General features: G+C 43.9%; 1 long non-coding RNA gene and 1 pseudogene across 2 annotated transcripts; both read right to left on the bottom strand.

Annotated features, from left to right (window-relative positions):
• Nucleotides 1-8,676: 8,676 nt before the first annotated feature.
• On the bottom strand, nt 8,677-11,446 carry LOC308323450 (large ribosomal subunit protein uL3-like; annotated as a pseudogene). Its single transcript, XR_013966223.1, has 6 exons — nt 11,283-11,446; nt 10,762-10,921; nt 10,574-10,677; nt 10,405-10,500; nt 9,789-9,908; nt 8,677-8,780 (listed from the first exon to the last, which is right to left on the bottom strand). The product of XR_013966223.1 is annotated as a large ribosomal subunit protein uL3-like (transcript).
• A 310-nt stretch (nt 11,447-11,756) lies between these two features.
• Nucleotides 11,757-12,532, bottom strand: LOC308324510. Its single transcript, XR_013964922.1, has 3 exons — nt 12,500-12,532; nt 12,324-12,419; nt 11,757-11,801 (listed from the first exon to the last, which is right to left on the bottom strand). It is a non-coding gene; the product is annotated as an uncharacterized lncRNA (long non-coding RNA).
• Nucleotides 12,533-17,252: the final 4,720 nt, after the last annotated feature.

Below are 17,252 nucleotides of genomic sequence, written 5' to 3'. Positions count from 1 at the left end.
GGGGAGCTACACACAACCATATTCAGAAAGGACACGGATCGTAACACTATTCTACACGGCGACAGCTTTCATCCTTCTCACCTCATAAAAAATATCCCCTTCGGCCAATTTCAGCGTCTCAGACGCATATGTGATCAAGAAAATGACTCCAAAGCTGTTGACAAGAGATGGACAGAAAGAGCCTCTTGAGTTCCAAAAATAATGTTTTTTTCACATTCACGTTCAGCAAACAGTCGGCTCATATTCACAACATCATTAAGCGTAACTGGAGTCTGCTACACAGTGACCCAGGTATGAAGGAGATGTTCCCTGCACCACCCACCTTCATCAACAAGAGGGCGCCCACGCTACAGAACAAGCTAATGCGCAGTCATTTACCACCTAAATCTAGTTGGCTTCAGAAACCTGTTGGCAATTTCCCATGTGATGTGGTCACTGTACCCACTGTGACAATATTCCCAAAACAAATACATTCATTGATGTGTACACTAGTAACCATAATACAAAATCAATCATTTTGCAAATTGTAACACAACCTTCATTGTTTATCGCCTCGAATGTCCCAAAACGCAGATTCAAAGACAGGCTGGGAGAACATATAACGGCTATTCGCACAAATAACCCAAACTACCCGATGGCTGTCCACTATCACGAAAAAGGGCACGGGAGCCCCTCCTCTCTGAAAGCTACAGCAATAGAAGCTATTCAAAGCGACATCAGAGGTGGTGACAGACTCAACAAACTGCTCCAAAGAGAAACATATTGGATAGTTACTCTAAAAGCCACAACATTTCCTGTCCTTAATGATGAAGTTCATTTCCTGCCTTTCCTCTGATAGTCCTGCATTTATATATATATATTGTCATGAACGGACTTTACCATGACAAGAATGGGAGACGACACACAGGAGTAATTGCCAAAAAGTATAAGTATTTATTGTAAACTAGTCAAATAATGATAAATCATACTTAACAGGTGGAAGTGGGGTGTGAGTCATCAGTGAGATCAGTAGTGTATTGCATGTGTGGATGTCTGAAAGTGTGGTGTATGTGTAAGTGCAGCAACTTAGATCAAACCAAACATAAAGGAGCAAAAACCAGACATTGTTCCCTAGGCAGGGGAGAGAGACCAAAATGGCCATGACCAGCCTGCTTAAATAGGGTGAGCCCAAGTGGAGTCAGGTGTGCCTCCTCATCTGGGCACACCCCTGCAGGCTGGTCCCCTCCTCCTGCACATGAACAGAGAAACACCATTAACAGCAGACACAAACAGGATGGGTCATCACATCCCCCCCCATAAGAGCGGAGACCAAACAGGTACTCCGTAACTTTTAACTGTACAGTTATCCATCAATCATAGAAGATACCTGACCCATCCTTCCAATCACCACCTCTGTAAACATGATACCTGCAGAAGCATTTGTAAGAGGGGTGAATGACAGTAAATTGACATACAGGAACCAACCAGTTTTATACAGTTCAACTGTAAATAGATCCGAGCACTAACCTAGAATGCACGATAGGGCGTCAGCCATTACATTTTCATGGCCTTTTATACGCCGGATGTCCAACGGGTATGGGTGATAGGCACGATAAAAACGCTGTTTAATTGGCTTTGCATCTCCAATATCGTGCCCTATCAAAGGTGTCCGTGATCGTGTGTCTGAAAATAGCAAAGGATAGCTATTAATCATAGAGACCAACTCGTTCCTTTTTGTCTCATCCAATTGTCCAAGTACTTTGGGTAAAGCTTCAGAGTTGTTCAGGTGTACTTGTAACCCAGCCTCATCGGCCGGCCAATCTCCCCCTCGCTGAACCTCCCCCACTGAAGAACACCCAACCGTGCCTACGCACAATGAAGGCTCAACGCAAGGGACGTCACTGGAGTTTTGAGACGCCGACACCCGAGCACAGTATGGTTTCAACAGATTTCCATGACACAACCTAGAATTTCCTCTATGCCTCACAATCAAATAGTCCCGCTCAGAGACTTGCTTTTTCACTGTCAGTGGACCCATAACACGCCTCTGAAAAGGAGAACCCACCATCGGCAAAACCTCAGTTTCCCCCGGTTGGGTACTTGTGTAAGACCGTAATGGGACCTGGGTAACCACATTTGGAGATTTAGCGCCAGCCCACACTTCATCCCCAGCCAAATCATTTCCAAGGATTATATCCACCCCTTCCACTGGTAACTCAGGGCGCACTCCCACCACCACCTCCCCACTGACCAACCCACAGACAATGCTCATTCTATGTAGGGGTACTGGAATTACCTGCATACCCATACCTCGCATTAAAACGAAATCGCCTGTGTCTGAAATGGAGGAGAATGGAATTAAGTCGTGACGGACAAAAGTATGTAATGCACCCGTATCTCTCAAGATGTTAACTTTAACTGCCCTTCCACCAGGCAATGATACAAAACCCTCTGAAAGGAATGCTGTGTACTCGGCCATAGGGTCACCCCCAGTGGAACATATATCAGAAACACCTTCCATGTTAACCATTAGCTGCGGTGAATGAACTGCCGGTGCAGCCAACGCGGACGGTTTGATTGTTGCACCACTTAACATCTTCTCTTTAGCTTTAAAAGCCAAACAATTTGCTTTCCAATGTCCACTTTTATGGCAAAAATGACAAACATTAGGATCGTCCTGTTTTCCGGAACCATGTTCAGACTTGGAAGGACTTGAATCGCCCTGCCCCCAAAACCACTTTCCTGTACGAACTGAACCACCAGACTGAGGCATACAGTCACCAACTACACTTTTGTGTGTTAAACAGTATTCGTCAGCCAAAACGGCAGCTTCCTGGGGGGTTTTCACTTTCCTCTCGGTTATATACGTAGCAATATTAACTGGCACACAGTTTTTGAATTGTTCCAGAGTAACCAACTCACGAAGCCCATTCAAGGTTTTAACCTCTGATGCTACGCACCATCTGTTAAACTGGACTAACATTTCTCTCCCAAATTCCACATACGTTTGATTTTCCTCTTTCCTCCAATCCCTAAAACGTTGTCTGTAGGCTTCGGCCACCAGCTCGTATGCCCGTAATACCGCACCTTTAACAACCTCATATATTTTACTATCCAACACCGATAAAGAAGCATAGGCCTCCTGGGCCTTACCTGTGAGGACACATTGAAGGAGTAAAGTACGCTCAGCATCAGACCAACCCCTGGCTTCTGCCACACGTTCAAACAGGGAAAAGAACAAATCCGGATCTTTTTCTGAAAACTTGGGAAGTAACGTCAGGTTAGCACCAACATTAAACTGCTTTGATTCATGAATACTCCATTCCAACTTTTTCAATTCAGTTTTTTGCTTCATCCCTTCAATCTCTTTCTCATGTTCAAGTTTCATTTGAAGCAATTCCTTTTGTTGTTCAAAGGTTAATTGCCCTGAAGAAAAAGAAAAAGTTTTACCAGACCTCAATTCACCTGGGTCCTCATCCTCCGATGGGACCGCCTCCTCTGCCAATACAGCCTTTGCCACCAAACCGTCGATCAGAACTATCTTTACCCTAACCTTTGACTGTTTGGCACAAACAACGATGTTGTAGTGTTCTGCTAGTTTTAACAGCTGCTCTTTTTTGCATCTATCCAGCAGCTCCATAGACGGAGCCTGAACAAACTCTTCCACTACAGAACCCATTTTGTTTTTCCAAAAAAAAAAACCACTGTGCCAAGGCTTTAACCAAAAGTAACAAAAGACCCCAGAGCCCAACTCCCCTACCTAAACTGCCTAACCAAATCTGACTGACTGTCTCAACCCTAGACTTCAGTGGCCCTCCCGAGTCCCCCCCTCCAACAAGGGCCGCTCAGTGGTACCACCGCATTCCAGCTTTTGTGGAACACAGTCTAAACCCAGAAACAAAAAACAGTGAGCCCCATAGGGAGACCCACTGTTAAAAAGCTATCCGGGAGTTGGAACCCCAAGGACTAAAGCACTTTATACACTCAAAACCCTGCACAGAGAGAACACAAACAAACAAAAGGTTCCTACTGCTCTCTCCCTCCCCCCAAACAAAATACCAATTCCCATGTGTGTCCCCCAAACACTTTGTTCCATTTAAGAACAAACAAACAAACCAAGCCTAAGTTTATCAAACACTTGGTAGAAAAACTCCAACAGGAGGTAACAACCAATTCTACCAACAAACTAGACTAAAGTGACGAGCCCCCATCTTGTCATGAACGGACTTTACCATGACAAGAATGGGAGACGACACACAGGAGTAATTGCCAAAAAGTATAAGTATTTATTGTAAACTAGTCAAATAATGATAAATCATACTTAACAGGTGGAAGTGGGGTGTGAGTCATCAGTGAGATCAGTAGTGTATTGCATGTGTGGATGTCTGAAAGTGTGGTGTATGTGTAAGTGCAGCAACTTAGATCAAACCAAACATAAAGGAGCAAAAACCAGACATTGTTCCCTAGGCAGGGGAGAGAGACCAAAATGGCCATGACCAGCCTGCTTAAATAGGGTGAGCCCAAGTGGAGTCAGGTGTGCCTCCTCATCTGGGCACACCCCTGCAGGCTGGTCCCCTCCTCCTGCACATGAACAGAGAAACACCATTAACAGCAGACACAAACAGGATGGGTCATCACAATATATATATATATATATATAGAGAGAGAGAGATTTGGGTCACTATCTAAGTTTTTCCCATTAATTGTCTTTTTCTTTTCACTTGGTGCTGGTCACTTTGGGTGTTTTGTTATTTTTTGATGTATTGAACATCTTTTGATGTATAATCAACATGATATATATATAAACACAATAATGTAACTAAAATGAAATAATTTATATGACAATGAAATAATAACGATGTAATGATATGATTGGATCACACCCACCACCTGGCTGTATTTAAGGGTGACTAATCAGCCAAGCTGGCAGATAGACCCTGACGAAGACCTTTTTGGTCGAAACGCGCTGGTCCTGTTATTTATTTGCCTTGCTCATCTTCAAATAAACTATTTCATTTTTCACCAAAGACGGAGTGCCTTGGATTCTTTTCTTTTCCAAGTCTGCAATTCACATTTTGACAAGCAGTACTACTTGGAGGAAGGATACCTTTTGTCTATATGGTTTTACCTGTAAAAGAGCACCCATCTAAGAGCCACTAACAGATCCCTGCAGCGCTTCCATTCCTCTATTTCTATATTAAAAGCTGTATGTATGTCTACAAGCTTGTACAGTATATACAATTATACATTTTATCCATTTGCGACATGTAACCTTTTATAAATGTTCTAGATTAGAACAAGATAATTAGCTCTCTACTGTAGCCTATACAGTGTTTTTCTAAAAGTAAATGAAAAACGTGACTAAATGTACATAATATATAAACATATTGAGTTTTGATGCAAACATACTTTTGAAGCCAAAAGGCAATAATCCCTAGCCAGGCTTGGGCAGGTGCTGAGCAACGAACAGTAAGCAGAGAAAACAATCTAAATAACGCTCGCACACTGAAGGCTCCAATGTGATAGACAAAAACAGAGCTTTTTTGTGTTTGTGCAAAAAAGCATGTCACATTGGGAGCCCTCAGTGTGCGAACGTTTCTGTTTGCCCACACTCTAAAACATGCAGTGTGAGATGGTCCAGTCTCACCATGGTATCAGGAGGTGAAGGATTACATCTACTTACAGTGCAGCTCCATGGTCAGGGAGGAAAGGAGGAGAGAGGTCACACTCAGCCACGTTACCATCTTCATCCTGCTGCCTGAAGACACCTTCACCCCCTGTCTGCTCCTGTGTCTGCTGAAGCTCCACAGATACCTTCACCCCCTGTCTGCTCCTGTGTCTGCTGAGGCTCCACAGATACCTTCACCCCCTGTCTGCTCCTGTGTCTGCTGAGGCTCCACAGATACCTTCACCCCCTGTCTGCTCCCGTGTCTGCTGAGGCTCCACAGATACCTTCACCCCCTGTCTGCTCCTGTGTCTGCTGAAGCTCCACAGATATGCCAGACAGCCACCCACACACACACACACATTTTAATCATTTATTTATGTCCACATAAGAGATACAAATACAAGGACACAAATATTTACAAGGTGCCGTACAGAATGCAGTCAGCAAATCCCGAACAAATACCCACACACCCCAGGGTACAGGTAACAGCGTCTTCGCCATATTTGGCGGCTACCGATAGTGGAAGATATTGCACAGAATTTCGCAAGCCGTTTGGCTGCTTTTTTTGGCATCCCAAGTTGTTGGAAGCCTCTTACGACCAAACTGTGTACATGTCCTAGGCTGCCGAAGATAAACACATACAGATTGCACCTATAGCCTAGTTCAATGATGGTCTGGAGGAGCGGCTGGTACTTAATGACCTTAGTCATAAAGGCTTCCTCTAAGCTAGAGTCAAAGGTGCAGGCCATTTCAAGAATGAAAACTGATTTGTTCTCTTCATTGACCACAACAACATCTGGTGTGTTAGCAGAGAGATGTGCAAAAATGTCAGTATTTTCAGTACAGAGTTGAAACATGGAAGGTTTGACACAGGAATGTTTGTACATTCTCACAGACAGTGCAAAGTGTTTAGAAATGTCCTTAGTTATGAGATCAACTATTCTGTCGTGGCGTGCTATGTAAAGCCCTTTATAGGCAAAACAGCCATTCAGAATGTGTGACATGGTTTCTGTAACAAGCCCTGTGGTGTGATGCAAGCAATGAGGTGCATGGGTGGAGGGAAACCAGAGGGAAAGGTTGAGTTTGGTGGGAAGGATCTGTAGCCTGGCTTTTACTGTAAAGGTGATAATGTCCTCATTGAGAGCAGTGTTCCTTATAAATGAATGGGAAACAGAGTGGTCAGCATGGGGAAGACAAGCCAGTTTCCCCTGGAGTTTGAGTCCAGTCCAGTGTTGTTGTTGCCGATGTTGGAACATATCCAACAGGGTCCGCCGGGCACCCTTAGGTGTCAACAGGTGGGTGTGTCCGCTGTAGGTCACTGTTGCTCTAACAGAGGTGAGAAGGTCAGTTATTATGTCCTCAGAGACCTCCACAGTCTCAGAGTCAGGCCGCGCCCACTCCAGGGACACACCGGCTTGGATGCAGAGGTCGTTCAGATCCGGCCAATCTGACGAGACTCCGAAGCCTGGGGAGCGAGTGTCCAGTTTCCCACTGGGTTTCCTTTTGAACCCAAGGAAGTGGGGCTGTGGCTCCCTGGCTAAGGGGACCTTGCGTCTCCTCATATCGAGGAACAGGGAAGATCTGGCTAGCTCCCCAACATCCTTATCATCATTATTCAGCATGCTTAATAGATGAGCTATGCGCATGCTGATATAGATCCATGACACATTCGGTACACCCAGCCCGCCCCCCCACTGAGGATGGTGAATAATGTCACGGGTGCTGTGTGTGTTCAGGGAAAACCACTTACGTACTACACACACACACACACACACCATGTTCCACAGTTCAGACTGACTGTTGACTTTGATAAGAGCTCAAGGAGGCTCAATGAAGGACTTTGATTTGGATTTATTTGAGGTTAGGTAAAAAGTTCTTAATGGCGAGGGGGCACATCTAATTTTTACATAGTAAAACAATATGTACATAAAACTTAAACTGAGGGGGCACAATTTGCAACTGAGGGTGCCAGGCCCCTCTGGAGAGGATTCACTGACGTTTCATCAGCCTCTTTAAGGGCCACTTAACCCCTTTTTCAACCAAATCTTATTTTAATGACGTTTGGGAGACAAGAAACCCTGAAATCAAACATGATTCAAAATAAGATCTGGTTGCAAAAGGGGTTATAAGTGGCCCTTTAAGGTGAATGCTATTAACACATTTCCCCCCTGAATTTGCTGATAATCATGTTCAGTATGATTTTTATATTATAGAAATCACACAAGTAAACATTTAAAACGCTTACTCAATTGCAATTGCAATCAATAGATATCTCCCACAGTATTGTGCAGCAGTCTTACTAGACACAGTAGACAGCACCACTTCAGGGGATGGAATAAAGCATCATATATTATAGTCCCATTGAGGCAATTTTCTTTCCTCACTTCTGGAACTGCTTTGGTTGGGGAATGGAATGGGGATAGACAGAAAATCTCAAAAATGCTGCTTGGAGAACTGTCCGAGCTTCTGATGCAAAGATTGCAGATTATGCAGAGTTGTCTTGCAAAGGCCCTCATGAACCCTAGTCTCAGTGGATACTAATATTTTGGCAATGATGAGTCAGGGGGTTAGACTTACAGTGTACAGTGACAGTGAGTGATTAAGTTCACGTCAGCCAAATCCTCAAAGACACATGGCCAGTTTACAGGAATGCATGTGGCCACTTTAAACATGCATTTTGGATTCAGAAACACCATGTTAAATGCATTTAAGACTATAGCCAGTCTCAGAGAATATTGCTCTTAATGTCAAGCTACCCAAACACTTTTAAATGCCTTCTACAACAGCACCAATGAACTTAAGTACCCCTGCTGAATTAATTATTGACCAAGCATTTGCAGCACTCCTAATATTGCCGTCTACAAGGTTACTAATACTGACCAAACTACCATTTCCACCTACAATCACATAGTTTGAGTCAGCCACAAGATGTCATATTCCTGACCACCCATCTACCGGTAAATTGATTTGTACACAACTCATCAAATTGATTTGACAAAATGAGCAAAACAGTCTTTGTAAGTTTCTTATTTTTAATCAAGAGGTGTACTGCAGGATTACATCAAACCAGCACAAAAGGACAGGGGCTTCAAGCAGTCTCTTCCTTGACCAATCGGTCCTTCTTGAGTGGTCCCTGTAGAAAGAAAAGTCACAGTCAGTCCATGCACACACATAATATTTGCAATCGACCGAGTCGGTCAAGAGGTGTGTTCCCAGAGAGTGAACAGGGAGCTAGCACAAAAGGGCACTGCTCCCCTGCCTCACTGGAGCTCAATCTGGCACTGGAATGGAACCAAAGTTCATAATGGGATGTGAACCAGGTTACGTACAGTGCAGGGGTTGCCCATGTATATCAGAAATATACTAGAGGTATAACCCGTTTGCACTAATGTAACATTTCAATTGTGCTATACATCAATGCCAAAATACCCAGGATAAAGTTACATTTGAAATATCCTTATTATGTACAGGCACTAGCAGTGGTTTTTCACTGCATGGTATAGGCCCAAGAACTCACTGCATAATACCACGCCTCAACGTGGTAGTCACAGCGACATTCAACCCTCTGTGTAGGAGTTGCTAAAGAACAACTTTTATGGAAACCATTTCCATTACACCTATCCAGTCAAATAAAATGTTTCCCATAAAATGGATAGGCCATGGCATTTATAAACAGTTAAGGTAGAGTAAGTGATTTCACTCAAAAAACCTTAGGTTTCGTTTTTGGCTGTGGGACCTAAGCCTTTGTCCAATCAGGATAGAGAGTCAAAAACGAAACCTAAGGTTTTTTTGACCCCCAGGGGTTAACTGGGGTCAGGGAGGAACTCCTTATATAGTCAGCACACTCTATAGTAGAGAGGATTATCACAACAAAACAAAAAAATAAGTGATATTTGAATTAAGTGAAATCACTTACTCTACCTTTAAGCAGACAGTTGAAGCCAGTGACGAAAAGTAGTGTGCAGACCTTTTAGCACCACCTTAGCTCACCAATGGAACCTCTGAGCCTGAGGCAATAAGTACGAGGCACACTCCACGACAGAAAACCCCCAGAAATATGAAGTTGAGCTATAGTACTATGCGGTGGAAACGAGGCAGAGGTCTTGAAAGCTGCTGTGGTGCAATGAGACATTTGTCTTACCATAAACGCCTTCTTCTCCACTGCAGTTTGGAAGCGACCATGTCCACATTTGGAAGTGGCATCGATGAACTTTAGGTGGATCTTCTCCAGGGCACGACAGCTCGTCTGCACCAGCAGAGGCTGAAAGGATAAAGGATAAAGGCTTGTCTGCACCAGCAGAGACTGAAAGGAAAAAGGATACAGGATAAAGGATAAAGGCTTGTCTGCACCAGCAGAGACTGAAAGGGGACAAAACATTTTATAATGCATTTACCCAGCAGAAGTAGTTCAAGCCAAAGGGTAGTTAACTTAGATCCTCTGGGTTTCTGCACCAAGAGTTTGTTCCCAGAGAATGAACAGGGAGCTATAGCACAAAAGGACACTGCTGTCTCACTGGAGTTCAATCTGGCACTGGAATGGAACTCAAGTTCATAATGGGGTGTGAACCAGGTTACATACAGTGCAGGGGTTGAATGTATCCGACATATGATACTAGATAATTAAAATAGAACAGTACTGGCTATATGCCATGATTGTATGAAACAATTTTACATGGATGGACTGCTGGCACATTTCAGTGCATGTTAGGTGGCTAGCCAGAATTGTCCACTGAAAATGTGCTTGCATCTGACCTCACCTTGCGCAGAGTGAGCACCCTCTTTTTGGTCCCGATCACACAGCCCTTCAGCATGATGAAGTCGTTGGTCACCTCTCCATAATGGACAAAGCCTCCCTGAGAAAATAAACAACATTACACAAGTCGAAACAGGAATGCTTAATACTTGCCGACACTAATGCACACTCACCAAGGGGTTGATGCTCTTATTGGACAGATCATACTCTGTAGAGGCATTGTTCTTCACAACCTTTCCATCCTTGGTGTGGTAGCCCTGGCCGATCTTGTAGATCTACAAAGAAGAAGTGGTTAACGCCTTACAACTCTCATACGTCAAGTGCAATTTAGAATCTCAAACACGAACGGCCTTACCCAACTTCTTGTTGATTTCTGTGCGGTGGTGGTAGACCTTCTGACCAGCACAGACTACAGAGTAGGCCACACGAGCAGGATGCCAGGCACCGATACAGGCAAACCTTGCGCAGACCACGACAAGTCTTGCGAGGAAGCCTTTTCGTGTGCCAACGGCTGGCAACACCTACACACAGCAGAGGTAAAAGGAAACGTTAAGTCTTCACAAACATAGAACCTCGAGTCATACATGCATCCTCAAATGCTAAGATAGACTGCACTCAGTACTCGACATTCAGCAAGGGCTATAAACCCATTCAGTCCGCCCGTCGAGAAGCCTCATCACAGACAGACCACCATGTTATAGAAGGCATAACTTCAGCTACCTCTCAGGTATTCACACTCCCATTTACTGCATCATGTTTACGTAAATGGCCATCGAGAATGCAATAAGGGATCATGATTCCTATATTGTCAAAGAAAATGTGAGATGCAGCCCTAGGGAGGCACGAGTGCTGCCAACCACCTTGTTAAACAAAGCCTTGTACCCTTGTATCCGTGACCCTTTGTGACTCCAATGACAATCATCTCGTCCTGTGTGAAGGCTGTTGATCGGCACGGCCTGTTCCAGCTTCTCACGAGCCCAATCAACCTTGTCAGCGATGGAGCCTCCGTTGAGCTGCACCTCCATGAGGTGAGACTTCTTCTGCATTGATCAAAACAGTCAATAGTCAGTCAATAACAGTCAATGCATAAAAATGTCACCGCTCTGTAAATGCAAATACTTGTGGTGTCAGAAGGAAGGCAGTAGAAAGTGTCCTCATGCGGTTCGGGCGCCATGCCTGACGCAGTTTCCATGGTCTCATCACATACAGACAAATATATGAAGTTGAGCTATAGTACTATGCAGTGGAAATGAGGCAGAGGTCTTGAAAGCTGCTGTGGTGCAATGAGACATTTGTCTTACCATAAACGCCTTCTTCTCCTTGTTCACATTTGGAAGTGGTATCGATGAACTTTAGGTGGATCTTCTCCAGGGCACCACGACTCGTCTGCACCAGCAGAGACTGAAAGGATACAGGATAAAGGCTCGTCTGCACCAGCAGAGACTGAAAGGATACAGGATAAAGGCTCGTCTGCACCAGCAGAGACTGAAAGGATAAAGGCTCGTCTGCACCAGCAGAGACCGAAAGGGGACAAATCATTGTATAATGCATTTACCCAGCAGAAGTAGTTCAAGCCAAAGGGTAGTTAACTTAGATCCTCTGGGTTTCTGCACCAAGAGTTTGTTCCCAGAGAATGAACAGGGAGCTATAGCACAAAAGGACACTGCTGTCTCACTGGAGTTCAATCTGGCACTGGAATGGAACCCAAGTTCATAATGGGGTGTGAACCAGGTTACGTACAGTGCAGGGGTTGAATGTATCCGACATATGATACTAGATAAATAAAATACTGGCTATATGCCATGATTTTATGAAACAATTTTACATGGATGGACTGCTGGCACATTTCAGTGCATGTTAGGTGGCTAGCCAGATGTCCAAGTTAAAATTGTCCACTGAAAATGTGCTTGCATCTGACCTCACCTTGCGCAGAGTGAGCACCCTCTTTTTGGTCCAGATCACACAGCCCTTCAGCATGATGAAGTCGTTGGTCACCTCTCCATAATGGACAAAGCCTCCCTGAGAAAAACAAACATTACATACATTATACAAGTCGAAACAGGAATGCTTCATACTTGCCGACACTAATGCACACTCACCATGGGGTTGATGCTCTTATTGGACAGATCATAGCCTACTCTGTAGAGGCATTGTTCCTCTTCACAACCTTGGTGTGGTAGCCCTGGCCGATCTACAAAGAAGAAGAGGTGGTTAACGCCTCACAACTCACATAAGTCAAGTGCAATTTAGAATCTCAAAAACGAATGGCCTTACCCACCTTCTTGTTGATTTCTGTGCGGTGGTGGTAGCCCTTCTGACCAGCACGGGCCACAGACTACAGAGTAGGCCACACGAGCAGGATGCCAGGCACAGATACAGGCAACCTTGCGCAGACCACGACAAGTCTTGCGAGGAAGCCTTTTCGTGTGCCAACGGCTGGCAACACCTACACACAGCAGAGGTAAAAGGAAACGTTAAGTCTTCACAAACATAGAACCTCGAGTCATACATGCATCCTCAAATGCTAAGATAGACTGCACTCAGTACTCGACATTCAGCAAGGGCTATAAACCCATTCAGTCCGCCCGTCGAGAAGCCTCATCACAGACAGACCACCATGTTATAGAAGGCATAACTTCAGCTACCTCTCAGGTATTCACACTCCCATTTACTGCATCATGTTTAAGTAAATGGCCATCGAGAATGCAATAAGAGATCATGATTACTATATTGTCAAAGAAAATGTGAGATGCAGCCCTAGGGAGGCACGAGTGCTGCCAACCACCTTGTTAAACAAAGCCTTGTACCCTTGTATCCGTGACCCTTTGTGACTCCAATGACAATCATCTCGTCCTGTGTGAAGACTGTTGATCGGCACGGCCTGTTCCAGCTTCTCATGAGCCCAATCAACCTTGTCAGCGATGGAGCCTCCGCTGAGCTGCACCTCCATGAGGTGAGACTTCTTCTGCATTGATCAAAACACAGTCAATAGTCAACAGTTAGTCAATAACATATAGTCAATGCATAAAAATGTCACCGCTCTGTAAATGCAAATACTTGTGGTGTCAGAAGGAAGGCAGTAGAAAGTGTCCTCATGCGGTTCGGGCGCCATGCCTGACGCAGTTTCCATGGTCTCATCACATACACACAAATATAATTATGAAGTTGAGCTATAGTACTATGCGGTGGAAACGAGTCAGAGGTCTTGAAAGCTGCTGTGGTGCAATGAGACATTTGTCTTACCATAAACGCCTTCTTCTCCTCTGCAGTTTGGAAGCGACCATGTTCACATTTCGAAGTGGCATCGATGAACTTTAGGTGGATCTTATCCAGGGCACGACGGCTCGTCTGCACCAGCAGAGACTGAAAGGATAAAGGCTCGTCTGCACCAGCAGAGACTGAAAGGATAAAGGATACAGGATAAAGGATAAAGGCTCGTCTGCACCAGCAGAGACTGAAAGGGGACAAATCATTGTATAATGCATTTACCCAGCAGAAGTAGTTCAAGCCAAAGGGTAGTTAACTTAGATCCTCTGGGTTTCTGCACCAAGAGTTTGTTCCCAGAGAATGAACAGGGAGCTATAGCACAAAAGGTCACTGCTGTCTCACTGGAGTTCAATCTGGCACTGGAATGGAACCCAAGTTCATAATGGGGTGTGAACCAGGTTACATACAGTGCAGGGGTTGAATGTATCCGACATATGATACTAGATAAATAAAATAGAACAGTACTGGCTATATGCCATGATTGTATGAAACAATTTTACATGGATGGACTGCTGGCACATTTCAGTGCATGTTAGGTGACTAGCCAGATGTCCAGTTAAAATTGTCCACTGAAAATGTGCTTTCATCTGATCTCACCTTGCCAGCCTTGTAGCCAAGTAAGGCGGTCAGGTGGACGGGCTTGCTGGCGTCATCTTTGGGGAAGCTCTTGACCTTGCCACGGTGACACTTGCACACGTGGCGGTGCCTTTAACAAGCCAATGCCCCACACATCCATTATGACATTCGTCAACTTTACCATTCAGTCAACAGTTAAAAACAGTTCTTGTTGTCACTACTGCATTGTCAAATATCAGCAGCGCAGCCTCATGTAGAGAATATAGAAATCATTCAGCCTGACGTTAGCATTAGCAAGCCTACTATGCCATGACTTTGATTTTCAAACAATGTTACATCTCTTGTGACTAGCTGTAGATAACGGTCAATGAATTAAACAGACAAGTAGTGGCCTACTCCCAGTCCAGCAGCCATTTTAAACCTCTGAATAGCCGGTATGGCTAGACCAGAGTAGGGCTAGACATGCATTAATAGGAACATAATTATGTAACTTAAAATGTTCATGGCATCAATATCTACAATACACAGGCATGTTTAGCTCCTAAGCATGAATACTTTAAAATTGTAAGCATGAATACATAGCGGATGGTTTAGATAACAAGATGGCTATCTATGACATGCATGCTCACCATTTTGTCTCCAAGCCGAATGGAAAGTGCATATATGGACGCAAACATTGCAGGATCTGGTGTGAGTGACATGACTGTGCAGCCCATTGAGTACATCACTTTATATCTGTTAGATGTCGCCGTCTGTCTGATTGTTCGAATTAAAGGCTATATTCAGAGCCAGAGGCATGCTCTGGCTATACATCTAATTTCAAAGAAAGAATAATGTTACTGTAGTTAGAAAACAAGCTCGAAGGGCACACAAATGAAAGAATAGGTCACACAATGTATTAATGATTAAAAACCCATGTTAGGTTTCTACCTAACAAAAGAGGTCTTCTTCAGGGATCGACAACATCAAGCAGAGTGAACCTCACTTATATAGGGAGGAACACAGGTGAGTTCCATTTGGAGAGGTGTGTCCTCAAATCAGAGTATACCCTAAGGAGGTGCAACCAATTATCCAATGTTGTAGACAGTTGTTTTTTTTTGTAAATGTATTATGGATATTACAATAGGCTACATTCTCAAAGACCATAATTATGCCCAACACTTTCAGCTTCTTGAGCACTTTACAGTCATCATGTATGATAAAACAAGTGATTTGGAATCTGTCAATGAAGCACGGTGCAGAGAATTGTTCTGCGAGAAGAACAAAACGATGGAACACATTCCACCAACACAAGATGCACTGCTGCAGCACGTGAAGCAAGTTGTCTACCAGTCTGGGATCTGGGCCATGTCTGAACTGGCCCAGAAGCCAACACCCAGTCCAGAAGGATGCGGATGGACATTGGATGTCGACACACAGAAGTTCATTGCAGGTTTTTGACGCCATCTGGGTGCCGCACGGGCACACAGATTATATGGAATGCTCTACCGGTGCATGTAAGGTTAGCACCATCTGTACCTGGGGTTAAGTCACTTTTAAAAACTCACCTTTACACAGAATGTTTTTTACCCTTAGTTTCTATAGGAGATTGTTCATTTTTAACTGCTGCTATTTTGTCTTCTTTTCTTTTTGTGTTTCTCGTTTTTAAACTGCCCTTGATTGTGATTTGCTATTATGTTGTTTGTGTTTTTTAACCTTGTACTGTACAGCACTTTGGAACCTTGTTCAGAAAGGTGCTATATAAATAAAGTTCATTATCATTATCATAGATAAAGTGCCGTTGTAAAAGTGGTTGTGGTGCAAGGTGCGCATGTAAGAAGGCACACTGGAATTGCACAGATGGACAACTTACTGCATCAAACTTATTTAAATAAAGTTAAATAAGTTTGATGCAGTAAGTTGTCCGTCTCTGTTCCCTGGAGTGTGCAGTCCCTTCCTTGGAAGGTTTTTCTCTTTTTCGATGTCAAGAAGAGTCACGTTTATATCAGTTAAAAGTCAAGATACTGATTAAAGAAGATGCAGCCAATGAGGTATAATGTTACATTGACTTGTGATGTTCATCATTATTGTTCTCTATGAGAATGTTTGTAGGCTACTGAATGTATGTTATGTTTATGCTTTTAGTTCTCACAGCATTTGGGGCATGTGGCGTTTACGCTAATAAATGTCTGTACAACAAAGAACGCTGTGTGATCGTATCTATCACAGAGGGTCTGTCTGTCTGTCTGCCTGCCTGCCTGTCTGTCTGCCTAAAGGCATATTCATAGTCTGGATTTTTGGTGGTGAGGTGACCACCGCTCCAGTGGTGAGCTGACCACCGGAGTTGAAATAACGTTGATCGGTGGTGAGTAAAAACAGAGAGAAGGGCTGGAGCGGTGGCGGTGGTTTGCTCTTCACCGCGGCTCATGACGTCATGTTGTAGTTCGGTGGTCACCCCACCACCGTAAATCCAGACCTTAAGCCTGTTTTCCATGTCTCCACCACCTCCTGTCCCCTTTAAAATAAAACAGGACTTTGTTTTATCTGCATTTCTATAGAGCTTCGCAGTCCTGCCCCCTACCAGGGCCCAGGAAATGATTCCCCGTTCATTTCCCTCATCGACATTTCAAAAAGTATTTATTTAAAGACATTTTAAGCCTCGTACAAAGCCAACTCGAGTTGTGACAAATCATGACAATTTATTTTTCGGGCAGAAAAAAATATTAGAAAGAAGAAGAAAACGGCAGGTTACAACACTTTATTTGTTGTTTTTCTTCTTTGTTTTTTGTTTGGTTAAATATTGTGTTTGTTGTCATGATTTGTCACAACTCCAGTTGGCTTTGTACGACGCTTATAAGGTCTTTAAATAAATACGTTTTGAAATGTCTATGGGAAAAATGCATTGGGAATCATTTCCTAGGCCTGGCGTCGTCATGAAAGGGGGCGGGACTGCGACGCTCTATTGGACTTTTAACAAACCGTGACAGATGTTATGTTTGTATAGCTGTATTTGTACTGAGCTAGCTTCCA

This window comes from Protomyctophum bolini, assembly GCF_963924005.1.
Source record: "Protomyctophum bolini genome assembly, chromosome: 11".
NCBI lineage: Eukaryota > Metazoa > Chordata > Actinopteri > Myctophiformes > Myctophidae > Protomyctophum > Protomyctophum bolini.
Note: the sequence above shows the minus strand (reverse complement) of the source record. Positions and strands in the feature narration are given on the sequence as shown.